This window comes from Nilaparvata lugens, chromosome 14, assembly GCF_014356525.2.
Source record: "Nilaparvata lugens isolate BPH chromosome 14, ASM1435652v1, whole genome shotgun sequence".
Taxonomy (NCBI): domain Eukaryota; kingdom Metazoa; phylum Arthropoda; class Insecta; order Hemiptera; family Delphacidae; genus Nilaparvata; species Nilaparvata lugens.
In genome coordinates this window covers 2,490,966-2,507,082 of record NC_052517.1, presented here as the reverse complement: position 1 = coordinate 2,507,082, position 16,117 = coordinate 2,490,966, and the positions used below count along the sequence as shown (strand labels likewise).

Sequence of the window (16,117 nt, the reverse complement as noted above, 5' to 3'; positions counted from 1 at the left end):
TAGAATTAGTATCTAATTATTTCATCTTCATTATGAAAATTTATTATGAAATTGAAAAATATAATTTCCTATAATTGTTAATTTCAAACGAGAATGACCAGTTAATATTACATCAATAAACATGTATCAGCTACCTACCGTCTATAGCAGGCATTGACAAGACAGAGGATCGGCAACGTTGTTACCTTATATTTCAACACTGCCATTATATCGTGTATAGGCCTAATACTGATATAATATGGGAATTTAGCATAAGTGATTTTATTGTATAGTAAGGTCCACGTTATAATGTCAGTGGAGAAAGATAAAAAACCAGCTTTGCTGATTCTCTGCCTTGTCACTGCCTTTGTCGATATCGGTATATCTGATGTGATATGAACTGTTCATTCCTGTTTGGAATAATTATTAATTATAATTTTTTCGTCAAGAAAAAATATTTTTTAATGATTAAATAATACATTTTCAGAATTAAGATTGCACATTTTGTTAATTAATATTGTATTCCTACAATGTTGAAAAACTATCTGGAAACGTTGCGGAGGTAGAAAAGGATAGCGCTATATGCTATGTCGAATGATAGACAAGGATAAAAAAGTCCATGTCAATCGAATACTGCCATCATAACGAGGTTTTTGACTATAGCATGAGAGGACTAGAATTATTTAATTTCAAATTTCCAGTGTTAACGGGTGAGCCCACACGAATCTTGGACTTGTGCAACCTTTAGGAGGATAATGACAATCAAGTTGCAAACAAGAGGAGATCAACTACAGTGTCGTATTCTTCAAATCGTAAAGCACCTATCTATGAAAGATTGCAGGCCTATTTCTGAATTTTTATTATTATTTTAACAAATAATATTCTAACAAATTTTTTTTTTTATTTATTCATTTATTGAAGTAAAATCGCTTGTTACTCTTATTTTACCATCTGTTAGTTGGCCAGTAATAACTCACTATCAAATTACTTTGGTTCGGAATGCACTTGAAACTGTTCTGTTCTGTTTAACCCGCGCATAAGTCTTTGAATCCTGTCAGTATCATCCTCACCCAAGAACGCCAAATAAACTATTTCAAATGTTTGTTTTTTTTTGTGTAGTTGAGAAGTTGATATTGTGGTAATTATTCATATTGAATGAAAAAGACTAAGAAATTGTCAGAAAACCACTGATTTATTGATAATTAGAAAGACCGGTTTCGGTTATTACACCATTGTCAATCTCTGATAAACTAAAACTGGTTTAAGTTAACCAACTAAACAGTAACTAAAACAGTTTTAGTTTATCAGAGATTCACAATGGTGTAATAACCGAAACCGGTCTTTCTAATTATCAATAAATCAGTGGTTTTTTGACTATTTCTTAGTCTTTTTCATTCAATATTTCAAATGTCATAAATAATGTGAATCGTATCTGGACAAGTATTTCTTAATGATTTATTGCTGGCTTAATAATTTCATATGCGATTGGGAATTTTCGAAAATTTCAATGTGTGTTTTTTGTTGTTGTGTTTTAGGTGTGAACCGAACCCAGTTAGCAACGCATCGAATGGAGCTTGGTAGACTATACTGATTCACTCCTGTCATCGACCACAGCTTTCAAGTATGGCACTTGAAAGGTGAGGCTTATAACTCATTTTAATTACTTATTTTCACTACTGATTCTGTGTTATATATTGTCTGGAATTGATTAAAATTTATTATATCATTGTATGAAAATGTTTGAGGGATGTAGCAGTAGGCCTTGTAGCTCAACAAAGTGCGGTTATGTGTTGATGTCAGTCCTTTCAAATGTGCTATTTAGTTTCAATGCAGAATAATGAAACAATGCTGAGATATATCATAAGATAACTATCCCTGTGCAGCTAATAATCACACTTTATATGTTATTTAATTGAAGAATAATCAAAAAATAATTACTGATGTGATTGTTGTGATGTTGTGAGTGTTGTGATGTGTCATGGTTTTTCTATGCCATTTTTGTTGTGTTAGTACGAGTAAGTTTGACGGGCGCTCGGTGCTGTCGTTGGACGGGTGACCGATTTTTGGTCAGCTCTACCAACTTTCAAATTATCTTAAAAGATGAATATTGTCACTGTCTTGTTTTGATCTATGAGATCAGTTTTTTTTATTATCTTGATTAATTATCATGATTTTATCACTCACAGCATAAAAATTAGGTTTTAGTGTTATTATAGTTTACTCAACAATAAGGTAGAACCATTATGTTTTTTGTGTAGTTGAGAAGTTGATATTGTGGTAATTATTCATATTAAATGAAAAAGACTTGAGAAATTTTCAAAAACCACAGATTTATTGATACTTAGAAAGACCGGTTTCGGTTTTTATTCAGATCAGGTTATCAGAGATTGACAATGGTGTAATAACCGAAACCGTTCTTTCTAAGTATCAATAAATCTGTGGTTTTTGACAATTTCTTAGTATTTTTCATTCAATAGAACCATTATGCTCCTGTTTGCCTCCACATTTTTCTGTCGGCAAATGAATATTTATTGGAGGTTTGAAAATATTTATCGATATTCAATTCTATAGCAAGGTCCACGTTATAATATTTGATTAACATTGGTGTTGCTATCCTTGTCTATCATTCGACAAAGCTGATAGCGAATGTATCAAATCATAGTGTTGTGTATCAAATTGAAATGATACTGTATCATGTTGTGGTTGTTCTTGTTCTAGTGAGGTCCACGTTATAATGACAGTATTTGATTAACATAGGTTTTGCTATCCTTGTCTATCATTCGACAAAGCTGATAGCGAATGTATCATAACATAGTGTTGTGTATCAAGTTGAGATGATACTGTATCATGTTGTGGTTGTTCTTGTTCTATAGTGAGGTCCACGTTATAATGGCAGTATTTGATTAACATTGGTGTTGCTACCCTTGTCTATCATTCGACAAAGCTGATAGCGAATGTATCATAACATAGTGTTGTGTATCAAGTTGAAATGATACTGTATCATGTTGTGGTTGTTCTTGTTCTATAGTGAGGTCCACGTTATAATGGCAGTATTTGATTAACATTGGTGTTGCTACCCTTGTCTATCATTCGACAAAGCTGATAGCGAATGTATCATAACATAGTGTTGTGTATCAAGTTGAGATGATACTGTATCATATTGTGTTGATACTGTATCATGTGTGGTGATACTGTTTTGTGTTGATACTGTATCTTGTTGTGGTTGTTCTTGTTCTATAGTGAGGTCCACGTTATAATGGCAGCACCTAATTAACATTGGTGTTGCTATCCGTGTCTATCATTCTACAAACCTGATAGCGCTATCCCTTTCTAGCTCCATAACGTTACCAAATCTGTTTTTTAACAATTTAGAAATATAATTAAGGCAGGCAATCGGTGACGCTGTTCTTCTATCTTCATTCACTGTCATTATAACGTGGACCTTACTACAAAACAAGAACAACCACAACATGATACAGTATCATTTCAACTTGATACAACAACACCATAATTTAATACAGAAGAGGATAGCGCTATCTGCTTTGTGGAATGATAGACAAGGATAGCAACACCAATGTTAATCAAATACTGCCATTATAACGTGGACCTCACTATAGATCAGGAAGTTGAGTGTCAAGTAGTATAGAAAATTTTCTGAAATGTTTGTTTCATTTGGTTTTTTTTTTTAGGTATGGACCAAATTTTTGGAGGAGATACATGAGACGAGTTATGCAATATATTGAAGAAGCCTATGATGTTGGCATGGTGATTATATGATTGATCTCCTAAGCTGTTAACTTATCTCATGGACGGACAACATATTTCAACGCAGGTCAGTCTTTTCAAAACTTATTCAACTATTTCTCCATTTAGCTGTATCATTTTTAGTTGACCAATGTTTTATTTCAATGACAGCTTTTGCCGGTTTTTGTAGTGTGTAGATTCACTGCAGAATGTCAGCATTAATATTGATTACAGCCTTCAAGTATGTCAATCTTGTAACTTGTTTTCAAGCGTTATTCAGTGCTGTTGAGTTTTGAATACATCTTTGAGGCCCAGTTGCACAAAAGCCGGTTAAATTTTAACCGTATTGTCTTGACTAAATGGTGTGCACCTAGCCTAAAGGTGCGTACAGATATACGCGCCGCGAACATGAGCAATTCACTTTTCATCAGCTGATGCCAAGCTTTTTATATCTGTGTCTTACCGTTTCTGTAAAAATACAGATATCAGCTGATTAAAAGTGAATTGTTCATGTTCGCGGTGCGTATATCTGTACGCACCTTTACACATTACATTCATTTGAATCAACAGTCGTTAATATCCATTATTTCAATGTTTTGATAGAATTCATGATTTTTCAAATGTTATGTCTTTCAGACCATCCACATTTTGATTGTTCCTGCTTTGGATTTTTCTTGTATGATTTATTACTCCTCGGGATCTAGAATTTGTAGGATTCTCATAATACGAGATAAATGTGTTATGATATAAACAAATTGTGAAATTTCAACTGTTTGGTTTATATGATTGTTATAAATGGTTGAGCCCCACGTTTTGAAGATAATTTTATTTATGTACTTGTGTTTGTGCAAAACAATGCTAAGTGCCGGTTGCACAACAGTCGATTAAATTTTAACCGTGATTAATTTCACAAGAACCAATCAGAGAAAGCCTGTTTGATAATACGGCTACTCTGGTTGGTTCTCGTGGAATTGATCACGATTAAAATTTAACCGACTGTTGTGCAATCGGCACTGAATACCCAACAATCATTATTGCAAAGTTAAGCCGTCGGTCCCGGCTGCTTAAAAAGTAGTCGTTTGGTGATGTGGGAGGCCCTGAAATTGATCAGTTGCGACCTGAAAACTCTGACATCAGACCTGAGCCAGCCAGGTCACTCGATATTATTATTACTGCAAGTGGCCTACGATTCATAAATAAACTTTTATCTATTTATTAGTTGATTCAACTTGGCAACGAGCTGAGAATAGTCGAATCTGTGATGGATTTAAGCCTAAACCTGACAGCTACTACAAAATTGTTCGAATAGTACAAACAAAATATCATGAAAATATTTTACAAAGTTCAGTTGACTATTATCATAGAGAAACAATAGCGTAAGTAGATATCCCATGGTATAGGGCGTTTATGTCGCAACTTTTGCTGTTATCCCAAGCCGATAGTTCACGTAGTTCTTTCCTATGCAGCTGTGTGACGCTGGTAGTCTCTCATATTGTGCCGTTCATACACTCTTACACTCCCAATAAAACAGTAAAAATTGACCATAGTCGACAGTAATCGGCTTGAGATAACAGTAAAAGTTGCGACATAAATTCCCTATACCATGGGATATCTACTTACGCTATTGTTTCTCTATACTATTATACAGTATTTATGATTGGTTGCTAATGTGTTATGTCTTTTGCAGTGAGCAGAGTGAGAGAGAACAAGAAAGGAGCTTTAGATCTTCACCGGAACATTTGACCGAGCGAAGTGAGCTCTCACCACCCGAGATCATCACTGATGTGTTGCCGAGCGAAATGAGTTGTCACCACCTGAGATCATCACTGTGTGTCGCCGAGCGAAGTGAGTTGTCACCCCCCTGTTGCAGTCTCCATACATCTGGATTGCGCGGTGAGTCATCTTTATAATTTTTTGTCAGATATTGTTGTTATAACTAACTTGTGTATCAAGTTGAGTTGATACTGTATCATATTGTGTTGATACTGTATCATGTTGTGGTTATTATTGTTCTATAGTGAGGTCCACGTTATAATATTATGGCAGTGTTTGATTAGCAATGGTATTGCTATCTTTTTCTATCATTCAATAAACTGATAAGAGTTATCTCTTTCTCGCTTTGCTCTGTTGCCAGATTGTCTTTTAACAATGTAGAATTAATAATTAGTTAACAAAATATTTCATTTTAATAATATTATGAAGATTCATTATGAAATTGTTGTAAAATATAATTTCTTGCTTGATAAAATATAATTGATTTTTTTAAACGAGAATGAACTGTTAATATTACATCAATGAACCTGTATCAGCTACCGTCTATAGAAGGCATTGATAAGACAGAGGTTCGGCAACGTTTTTCTTTTATCTTTTTCCACTGCCATTATAACGTGGACCTCACTATAGATTCTTTGTGATATTTTAGGCGGACGCTCGATTCTGTATTTTCAACTATTAGTGCCGGTTGCACTAAAGCCGGTTAAATTTTAACTGTGATTAATTCCAAGAGAACCAATCAAAAAAGCCGACTTATCAAAAAGAAAAAGGCCTTCTCTGATTGGTGTCGTGGAATTAATCACAGTTTAAATTTGACCGGCCTTTGTGCAACCGGCTCTTACTGATCTTGCAGTTTGTGGTATTATCATGCTATCAATATTTTTTTTCAAGAGTATATCTCATAATAACTTTGAACAATTAGTTACGACATAGCCAGTCAGGTACCTGACTGCTATGTCGTAATTAATTGTTCAAAGTTATTATTTAACAAGCAGTTCGTAATGGAATCAAACATTGAAGAGTATATATCTCAGTTTGCTGTTCATTTATGTAATTCTAGCTGGTAACCCGTGCTCCGCGAGGATCTATTTCAAAACTAGACATGATGAAATGTTGAAGAATTGAAAATAGGCCTATAACCATCCTCGGTTAATTAAGAATGTATATGCAAAATTTCAAGTTGATCAGTTGAGTAGTTGAGACGTGATGATGCGTCAAACACAATATCATGAAGAATTCATCCTCTAAATCGCATGGATTTATCTCTTACCGAATTTGAAATGTCCCAAAAATTAAAACTTTGCGCGCTGATATCTCAAAAAGTAATGATCGGGAAATAGTTATTTGTATATCTAGAGTGAAAAGTACGACTTTTTCTCCCTGTGGGAAAAAGTTTGAAGCCTGAGGCAAAGCCGAGGGCAACAATTTTCCTGAGGGAGAAAAAGTATTTTTCGCTCGTGATTTACACAACATTTTTCCTCCATCTACTTTTTTTATAGAACTGCAAATAAAATTATTTTAATAACTTACGTATTGGTGACAATGTTTCCTAACAACATAACCTAAAATCTAAAACCTAAAAACCGGTCGGCTGATTGGCACTGCCAATTGCGCTATCTATTGGCTAAAGTTGTAACAATTATATCAGCTGAGCGGCTACCAAAAATGGCTGACTCCAGATACCGCGTTTCAGATTTGAATTGCATTTCAAAAATATATGTTGACTGGTATTTTGAATAGAATAAAATATTTTAAAAATTGTATAAATTTTTATCGTCTACTAATATTAAGAATATAATATCATAGGCCTACAAACATATATTTCATGAGTTGATCAAATTTCTTGTTGTGGTATTGAATTCAGTTGACTCAATGACAGACACCTCTATTATGCTTTCTCATCTGAGCTTAGACCTTCTAACCTATTACAATGTGAGTTTTTGAAATAGAGATGCTTCCCATGTTATTTAAATGGAGTCACTTTTCCTCCCTAGGGAGTTTTTCTGTTTTTTACTACCGAGGGCGAAAAAGTGACACTTTAGTATTATGTTTCAGGGAGTAAAGTAAGTACTTTAGACAGTAGGTGGAGGAAAAAATGTTTTCCTGAGAAAACATTTTCATTTTGATAGCTTGATAATATTCAAATCGAAAAACTTTGAAAAATTTCATCAGTTGAAAGTTTTTTCAGGCTTTGCACAAATAGGGGTCGTCCTATAGTGCTATCTATAAAGTTGGCTTGGACTTAGGTACTTGTGGTTAGGGCCAAACCACATGAAGCGTTTTTTCAGATGTGTCGGGCAGGAAGCTCGCCGATTGGCTGATTGGGTTGAAGTTTGAAAATCATCCAATCAAAGAGCGTCCTGCCGACTCGACGCCTGAAAAAAACGCTTCATGTGGCGTGGCCCTGAAGGTCAATGACACTTGGCTTTGCTGGTGGTTACCACACAGATTTATTAAATCTTGCCAAGTCTTACTGCACAATGATTTTATGTGTCATTGATTTTATAATAATTATTTTGCATTCTTTCTCTATAGGACACAGAAGAGAGGGACAGACACACCAGAGGAGAATGACCAGCTCCACAGAAGAAGAGAGATGGAGGATATCAAGAAGAAGCAGATTACAAAATATTGAAACAAAGTGACAAGTGCAAAATGACGAGACTCTAATTTAGTGCAATGATTGATTTCAAGTGAAAAAGTTGAGTGTGAGAATGAATAGACTCTAATCTGGTTCCACTCACACCAAGGACATTGAAATGTTTTGTTGTTGTGTTATGTTTTTCAGCTTTTGCATGTTGTCATGTTTTTTAGCTTTTGCTTGTTCTGAAATAAATGAGCATGGGGTGTGTCTTTTTTTTGGGGGGGGGGAGTGCTTTTCAGGCATCGATGCTGGCTGGCAAGAGGAGGAGGAGAGGTGAGGACATCACAGAACTTCAAAAAGGTAAAAGTCAGCTCTCAACCGATTTTAACAGTTCAATCAAATTCTCTCTTCTCATACTATTCATATGCTTTTCAATTTATTTCAGTTTTCATCATTTCAATCATTTGTCTTTACAGTATTTTAAATTTTCATACAAGTTATAATTATTTACAAGTGGCATCTTTCGATGTAACTTGTGAAGCTTCTTCTTTTGAATCAATTTTTCTTTTAAATACATTCAATTTGTAAATACGTTCAATTCTAAAGTCTGACTTTTGTAATTAAATTTGTATTGTTGAACTGTTCAATTCGGTTGTGGGCGACTTGTATGAAATTGGTGATGCATGCCTAGACCATCAACCCCTTTTCAGTAGTTTCTTTTCAGTTCTTTTTCCTTTAGTTTTGTTTTTGAAATTTCAATTTTATTTTCTCACTGTTTAGTTTCAGGTTTTATTTATTTGCTTTGGAGGCGAACCTTCAGTTCAAATTCAATATCGAAGTATATGTCGATACATGGTTATTTTTTGTTTTCTTGAGCATTTAGGAAATGTCCCTTCCATTTTTAGTTTCAGGTTTTTTTATTTGCTTTGGAGGCGAACCTTCAGTTCAAATTCAATATCGAAGTATATGTCGATACACGGTATTTTTGTTCTTCTCAGCTTTTAGGAAATGTCCCTTCCATTTTTTATTTTCAGTTTTTTAGTTCTTTCTGTTCTAGGATTGACCCTTTTCATAATTCTTTGCTAGATTGTTAATGGACTCTCAGTCCATTACTCAATTCCCCTTTCTTCTAATATAATGTTAGTTTCATTTAATTGTTAGATATTTAGTTGGGTGTTGCCACACTGTTTGCTTTTTTCAGGTGGAAATCGTCTTCATCTTCTTTCTCCTGTATTTTTCTTTCTTGTGTCTTGTGTTGTTGTTGCATCTTTCAAAATATTGTTAGCTAACTTCTAAAAACTGTCATATCTTCTGTATATTTTTGTAAAGTGTATTTTCAATTGTAAAATGTGCATGTAATCCCTTCCTTTACCTCATATTCATTTTCTGCTTTGCCTTTCCCTCATCCTCTCCAGTGTAAATACCTTACCTACTTAGTTCTTCTGTCTCCATCTCTCATGTAGTATTTAACCTCAACTCATCCTTCCTCTACTACACTCGCTCTCCACTTCCTCTAAATCCAAATCTACTTTCACTCCTCATTCCTTAATTTTTTTCCAACTGGCATTTTCATTTCATAGGCATTCTTACCACCTTTTCCTTATTCCTACTATCATTCCCATTTCTGCATCCTTATCCTGATATATTTCATCTTCCTCCACAATTCACTGCTATCATTCCTACCCCTTCATCCAAATCCTGGTATTTCTTGTCTTCCTCCACAATTCCTTGCTATCATTCCTATCCCTGTATCCTTCTGGTATTTTTGTCTTCCTCCACAATTCCTTGCTATCATTCCTACCCCTTCATCCATATCCTGGTATTTTTTGTCTCCTTCCACAATTCCTTGCTATCATTCCTACCCCTTCATTTATATCCTGGTATTTTTTGTCCCTTCCTACAATTTACTTCTATTATTCCTACCCCTTTATCCATATCCTGATATTTTTTGTCTATATCCACAATTCTTTGCTATCATTCTTATATCTGTATCCTTATCCTGATATTTTCTGTCTCCTTCCACAATTCCTTGCTATCATTACTACCCCTCCATCCATATCCTGGTATTTTTTGTCTCTATCCACAATTCCTTGCTATCATTCTTATATCTGTATCCTTATCCTGATATTTTTTGTCTCTATCCACAATTCCTTGCTATCATTCTTATATCTGTATCCTTATCCTGATATTTTTTGTCTCTATCCACAATTCCTTGCTATCATTCCTACCCCTGCATCCATATCCTGGTATTTTTTGTCTCGATCCACAATTCCTTGCTATCATTCCTACCCCCATATCATCCATATCCTGGTATTTTTTGTCTCTTCCCACAATTTACTTCTATCATTCCCACCCCTTCATCCATATCCTGGTATTTTTTGTCTCCTTCCACAATTTACTTCTATCATTCCTACCTCTTCATCCATATCCTGGTATTTTTTGTCCCTTCCTACAATTTACTTCTATTATTCCTACCCCTTTATCCATATCCTGATATTTTCTGTCTCCTTCCACAATTCCTTGCTATCATTCCTATCTCTGTATCCTTATCCTGGTATTTTTTTGTCTCCATCCACAATAACCAGTCTGCTATTCCCCTACCATCCTATTACTTCAGCTTGCTCATCCTCCACTATCATGATAACTTGCTCATCTCATTGTCACCCCCTCGTTTCATACTGCAATATCTTCCAATCTTCTGTAGCTATCATCACTTTGGCAATCCCTTTCTATTCACAACTGCCTTCACTACAATCCATTCCATTCACACAACCCCTCCCCCTCCCCCTCCCTTCATTCATTTGACTGAATCCACTTTAGTAATCAATCTTGATATTAATTTTGTCCTTCAGACCCCTATTTTCTTCTTTGCACTTTTTTGGCATAACTATTTGTATTATATTGACATGTTTCAATAATTAAGTTCAATATTCTGACAGATGCAACAACAAATAAGTGTGGCAACACTCTTTTAGCGTAGACTACTTGTGTGTTCCTCCCCCCTCATGATGGTCTAGACATGCACTTACCTCTTTCATCAATCTTCTCACTCCTTTTGGAGGGGCCACCCCCTCTTCGGTAGAAGTGGGAGTTACCCCTTCAGAAGGGGAACCACTCTTCTCCCCCCCCTTTGGGGAACTTTCCCTTCCCCTTCGAGGGAGGAAAAGCCCCCATGGGGGATTTGACCCTCTCCCTTCTGGGGAGGGAAAACTGTCACCTGGCTCTTTGTGGTCCAGTCAGGCTCAATGCGCCCTTTGGCGTGGGTGGGACCACTCACTACATTGGGGGGGCCAGGAACACATGGAGCCAGGTGCCAGTACTTGGACGGAAAGATTAGTGCCCGTTTTTTCTTGGGGACTTTTCGACAGTGAACGTTTCACTGTAAACCTGAATCTAGATGAAGAGGAGGAAATAAAAAAAAAAAAAAAAAAAAATGGAATTGAATTTTTGAATTATATGGAATTTGGAATATTGAATATATATATAGAATATGGAATTTGGAATAATGTACATAAAAAAATATACAAACAAGGTGGTTGATTTATTCAAACTTTATTGTTCTTCAAATTTACAATCTATATTGTTATTCAATATCTATATTCATGTGTTCTTATAAATAAATATATATATACTGGAAAATTGTCTTTCTTTCAATCTTAACTCTAGTTGTCAATCTTAAGCTTGAGGAGGGGGAGGTTGAAGTTAGAAACTCTAGTTGTCAATCTTAAGCTTGAGGAGGGGGAGGTTGAAGGTAGAAACTCTAGTTGTCAATCTTAAGCTTGAGGATGGGGAGGTTGAAGGTAGAAACTCTAGTTGACAATCTTAAGCTTGAGGAGGGGAAGGTTGAAACTCTAGTTATCAATCTTAAGCTTGAGGAGGGGGAGGTTGAAGGTAGAAACTCTAGTTGTCAATCTTAAGATTGAGGAGGGGGAGTTGAAGGTAGAAACTCTAGTTGTCAATCTTAAGATTGAGGAGGGGGTTGAAGGTAGAAACTCTAGTTGTCAATCTTAAGCTTGAGGAGGGGGAGGTTGAAGGTAGAAACTCTAGTTATCAATCTTAAGCTTGAGGAGGGGGAGTTTGAAACTCTAGTTGTCAATCTTAAGCTTGAGGAGGGGGAGGTTGAAGGTAGAAACTCTAGTTGTCAATCTTAAGATTGAGGAGGGGGAGGTTGAAGGTAGAAACTCTAGTTGTCAATCTTAAGATTGAGGAGGGGGAGGTTGAAGGTAGAAACTCTAGTTGTCAATCTTAAGATTGAGGAGGGGGAGGTTGAAGGTAGAAACTCTGGTTGTCAATCTCAAGATTGATGAGGGGGAGGTTGAAGGTAGAAACTCTGGTTGTCAATCTCAAGATTGATGAGGGGGAGGTTGAAGGTAGAAACTCTAGTTGTCAATCTTAAGATTGATGAGGGGGAGGTTGAAGGTAGAAACTCTAGTTGTCAATCTTAAGATTGAAGAGGGAGAGGTTGAAGGTAGAAACTCTAGTTGTTAATCTTATGATTGATGAGGGGGAGGTTGAAGGTAGAAACTCTAGTTGTCGATCTTAAGATTGATGAAGGTAGAAACTTTAATTGTCGAACTTAAGATTGAGGAGGGGGAGTTGGAAGGTAGAAAACTTTAGTTGTTGATCTCAAGATTGAGGAGGGGGAGGTGGAAGGTAGAAACTCTAGTTGTCAATCTTAAGTTTGAGGAGATGTGGAAGGTTAATTATTCAGTGAACAGATTGAGACAGTGGGTGGTCTGGTGTAAGGTTAATTGGGAATAGATAGAGGATCTTAAGACTAAGTATGTGATCAATTCAAACTATATAACTATGTTATTGTTAAAAAGTACAATCATTTCTCTCAATTTTTCTATTGACATAACAATTCTATAATAGTATTCTAAATTATAAATAATGATTTTAACATTTTTATTGTACATTCTATTGGATGGTTCATATAGAGATACAGTACCTAGGCTATATGGTGGATTCAGAAAGTGAACAGTAACTGTTGTAATTTGAATCAAATAATGATGAATGAAAAAGACTAAGAAATTGTCCAAAAAACCACTGAAAAAAAATCAGTGGTTTTATGACAATTTTCTTAGTCTTTTTCATTCAATATGAATAATTATCACAATATCAACTTCTCAACTACACAAAAAGTGAATCAAATAAGTTTGAGTGAACTAAGGTACAATCAATTATTACATGATCATATTGTTACAGTTACATGGATATTTTGTTTCTGCAATCATCCAAATATTCATTGTTATCATAATCAATACCACTTTTCAATTTACACTGAACAACTATGAGTTTCAATTAGATTAATGATGGGAAAATAAATGAAACACTACATAGACCATAATTTATTTGTACATTTCAAACATCACCACACTGGAAATAGGAATTATAGTAATAATGCTACAATTTCATTGCACCTACTGTATAAATATGATCAGTGTATATTCCAATGAAATTGTAACACTTTTACTGCACTGCAATCTATTTGAAACTCAACACTGTTACAGTACTCTATCTGAGAATCACAGAGGAAGAGAGAGAGACCAATTTTTTTTAAATTTTGTTCGGAAAGCAATACTTTCCTTACGTAGGGCAGGAAAGTAAAAATCTATAACGAATATATTAGTGATAATAATGTGAAATATTTCTTCTATGTTTGGCTTGGATCTTTGAATAGTATAGGCTACTTGAGATGCGTGTGAACACTAGCGTCAGGTGTTAAATTTTCATAACGGCAAGGAAAGTTGTGTGAGTGCACCACACCAGATTTTTTAAAAATAAAATATTCTATTCTCTCTGAATCCTCAAAACCATAATCATCGAGGCTGTTTTCACAGTTTAAACAGAATCTGAGCAGCTGTTGGCTAAAATTTAAACTCATGATTAATTTATCGTAATGTGTGATAAATTGTTTAGCGTTTAAAGCATAAGCTGTTCCGAATCCGTTCAAACTCTCTGTCTACAAACGGCACACAATTTGGATTCAAATGAAAAGCTGATCGGAATTTGTTTAAACTCACTCTGGGCAAGCTGTCCACAATTTATTTATTCAAAACACCAGCTGATCAGATTGAGTTTAAACTGACACTTCACAACAAAGGGTACCTACACAATGCGGTGATGCATTTTCACCAACTGATTCGATTCAGTTCAAACTCACTCTGGGCAAGCTGTCCACAATTTATTTATTCAAAACACCAGCTGATCAGATTGAGTTTAAACTGACATTGCAAACTATCCATTACTTTTATTAATATTTGGAATAATATCCACCAGCTGATCAGATTCAGTTTAAGCCTACGATGTGTAAACAGCCCGGGGCGAAGTGATTGAAATTTTCAAAAATAGTCTAAAAACGAAACTTCTGTCTCTGTTGAATGAACCAATCCAATATCTATGTACAATTGGCTACTATAGTGAGGTCCACGTTATAGTCAGCACCTGATTAACATTGGTGTTGCTATCCTTGTCTGTCATTCCACAAAGCAGATAGCGCTATCCTGTTCTGTATCAAATTATGTGTTGTGTATCAAGTTGAGATGATACTGTATCATATTGTCGGTATGTGGAACACTATCATTACACAAAGCAGATAGTTCTATCCTGTTCTGTATCAAATTATGGTGTTGTGTATCAAGTTGAGATGATACTGTATCATATTGTGGTTGTTCTTGTTCTATAGTGAGGTCCATGTTATAAAGTCAGCACCTGATTAATTTTGGCGTTGCTATCCTTGTCTATCATTCCACAAAGCAGATAGCTCTATCCTGTTCTGTATCAAATTATGGTGTTGTGTATCAAGTTGAGATGATACTGAATCATATTTTTCGAACACTAATTGCTATAGTGAGATCCACGTTATAAAGTCAGCACCTGATTAATATTGGCGTTGCTATCCTTGTCTATCATTTCACAAAGCAGATAGCTCTATCCTGTTTTGTATCAAATTATGGTGTTGTGTATCAAGTTGAGATGATACTGTATCATGTTGGGTTGTTCTGTTCTATAGTGAGGTCCACGTTATAAAGTCAGCACCTGATTAACATTGGTGTTGCTATCCTGTCTATCATTCCACAAAGCAGTAGCCATATTAGCGCAGATAGTTTATTTATTTGAGTAAAGAAAGAATTGAATTGAAAGCATTTTATTAACAACAAGATTAAACAGTTAATATTGAGTTAATATGGGTTTCCACCTGTTTTATCCATCAAGCCTGGTTTTCATTGGTTTTTGGTTGAGAGTTAGTGGTAGAAAGTAATAACTATTTGTGAACTCTCCCAACGAAAACGTTCATGGTAGAGTACTAGTTTTTAGTAGAGTAGAGTGGGATAGTACTCTACCACTTGCCTTCCCCCACCACCGCTTCTCACTCTACTCTACCACTACTATACTAATGAAAACAGTCTCCAGCTAGTAGAGTAGTAGAGTCGTGCCGTAGGCTATCAAGTTTAATAAATATTGTCCATTTATTAAAAGTATAATTTATAAAAAGTGTTAATTTATTCAAGTGTTGATAGGTTTTAATTTACTAAAAATATCAATTTATTGACCGAGCGAAGTGAGGTCTAAGATTCAAGTCGACGGTTTGGCATTTCTCTAATGTTTAAATGTTGCGCATTACGGCGAAACGCGGTAACAGATTTTCATGAAATTTGACAGGTATGTTCATTTAAATTGCGCGTCGACGTATATACAAGGTTTTTGGAAATTTGCATTTCAAGGATAATAGAAAAGGAAAAAGAGCCTCCTTCATACGCCAATATTAGAGTAAAAATCAGACTATAGAATTATTCATCATAAATCAGCTGACAAGTGATTACACAGATGTGTGGAGAAGCCAGTCTATTGCTGTATTTCCATAAGGTCTATAGTGTCAATCAGGTACTTGTGGATGAGAATACTGCGTGAGGTCTACTGTTCACAGAACTACTAGTATAAAAGGGAAAAGGAGCCTCCTTCATACGCCAATATTAGAGTAAAAATCAGACTATAGAATTCATCATAAATCAGCTGACAAGTGATTACCAGATG

General features: G+C 35.2%; 1 long non-coding RNA gene across 3 annotated transcripts in view; it reads left to right on the top strand.

Moving 5' to 3' along the window:
• The window catches only part of LOC120354155, a 38,707-nt gene extending 27,823 nt beyond the window's left edge, over nucleotides 1-10,884 (top strand). The window contains exons 4-8 of one of the 3 annotated variants that reach the window (XR_005572850.1): nucleotides 1,515-1,616; nucleotides 3,669-3,811; nucleotides 5,411-5,616; nucleotides 8,032-8,991; nucleotides 9,123-10,884. This is a non-coding gene — a long non-coding RNA (uncharacterized LOC120354155). The remainder of the gene's footprint in view (nucleotides 1-1,514; nucleotides 1,617-3,668; nucleotides 3,812-5,410; nucleotides 5,617-8,031; nucleotides 8,992-9,122) is intronic. The other 2 variants (XR_005572847.1, XR_005572849.1) reach the window with 2 other exon arrangements.
• Nucleotides 10,885-16,117: the final 5,233 nt, after the last annotated feature.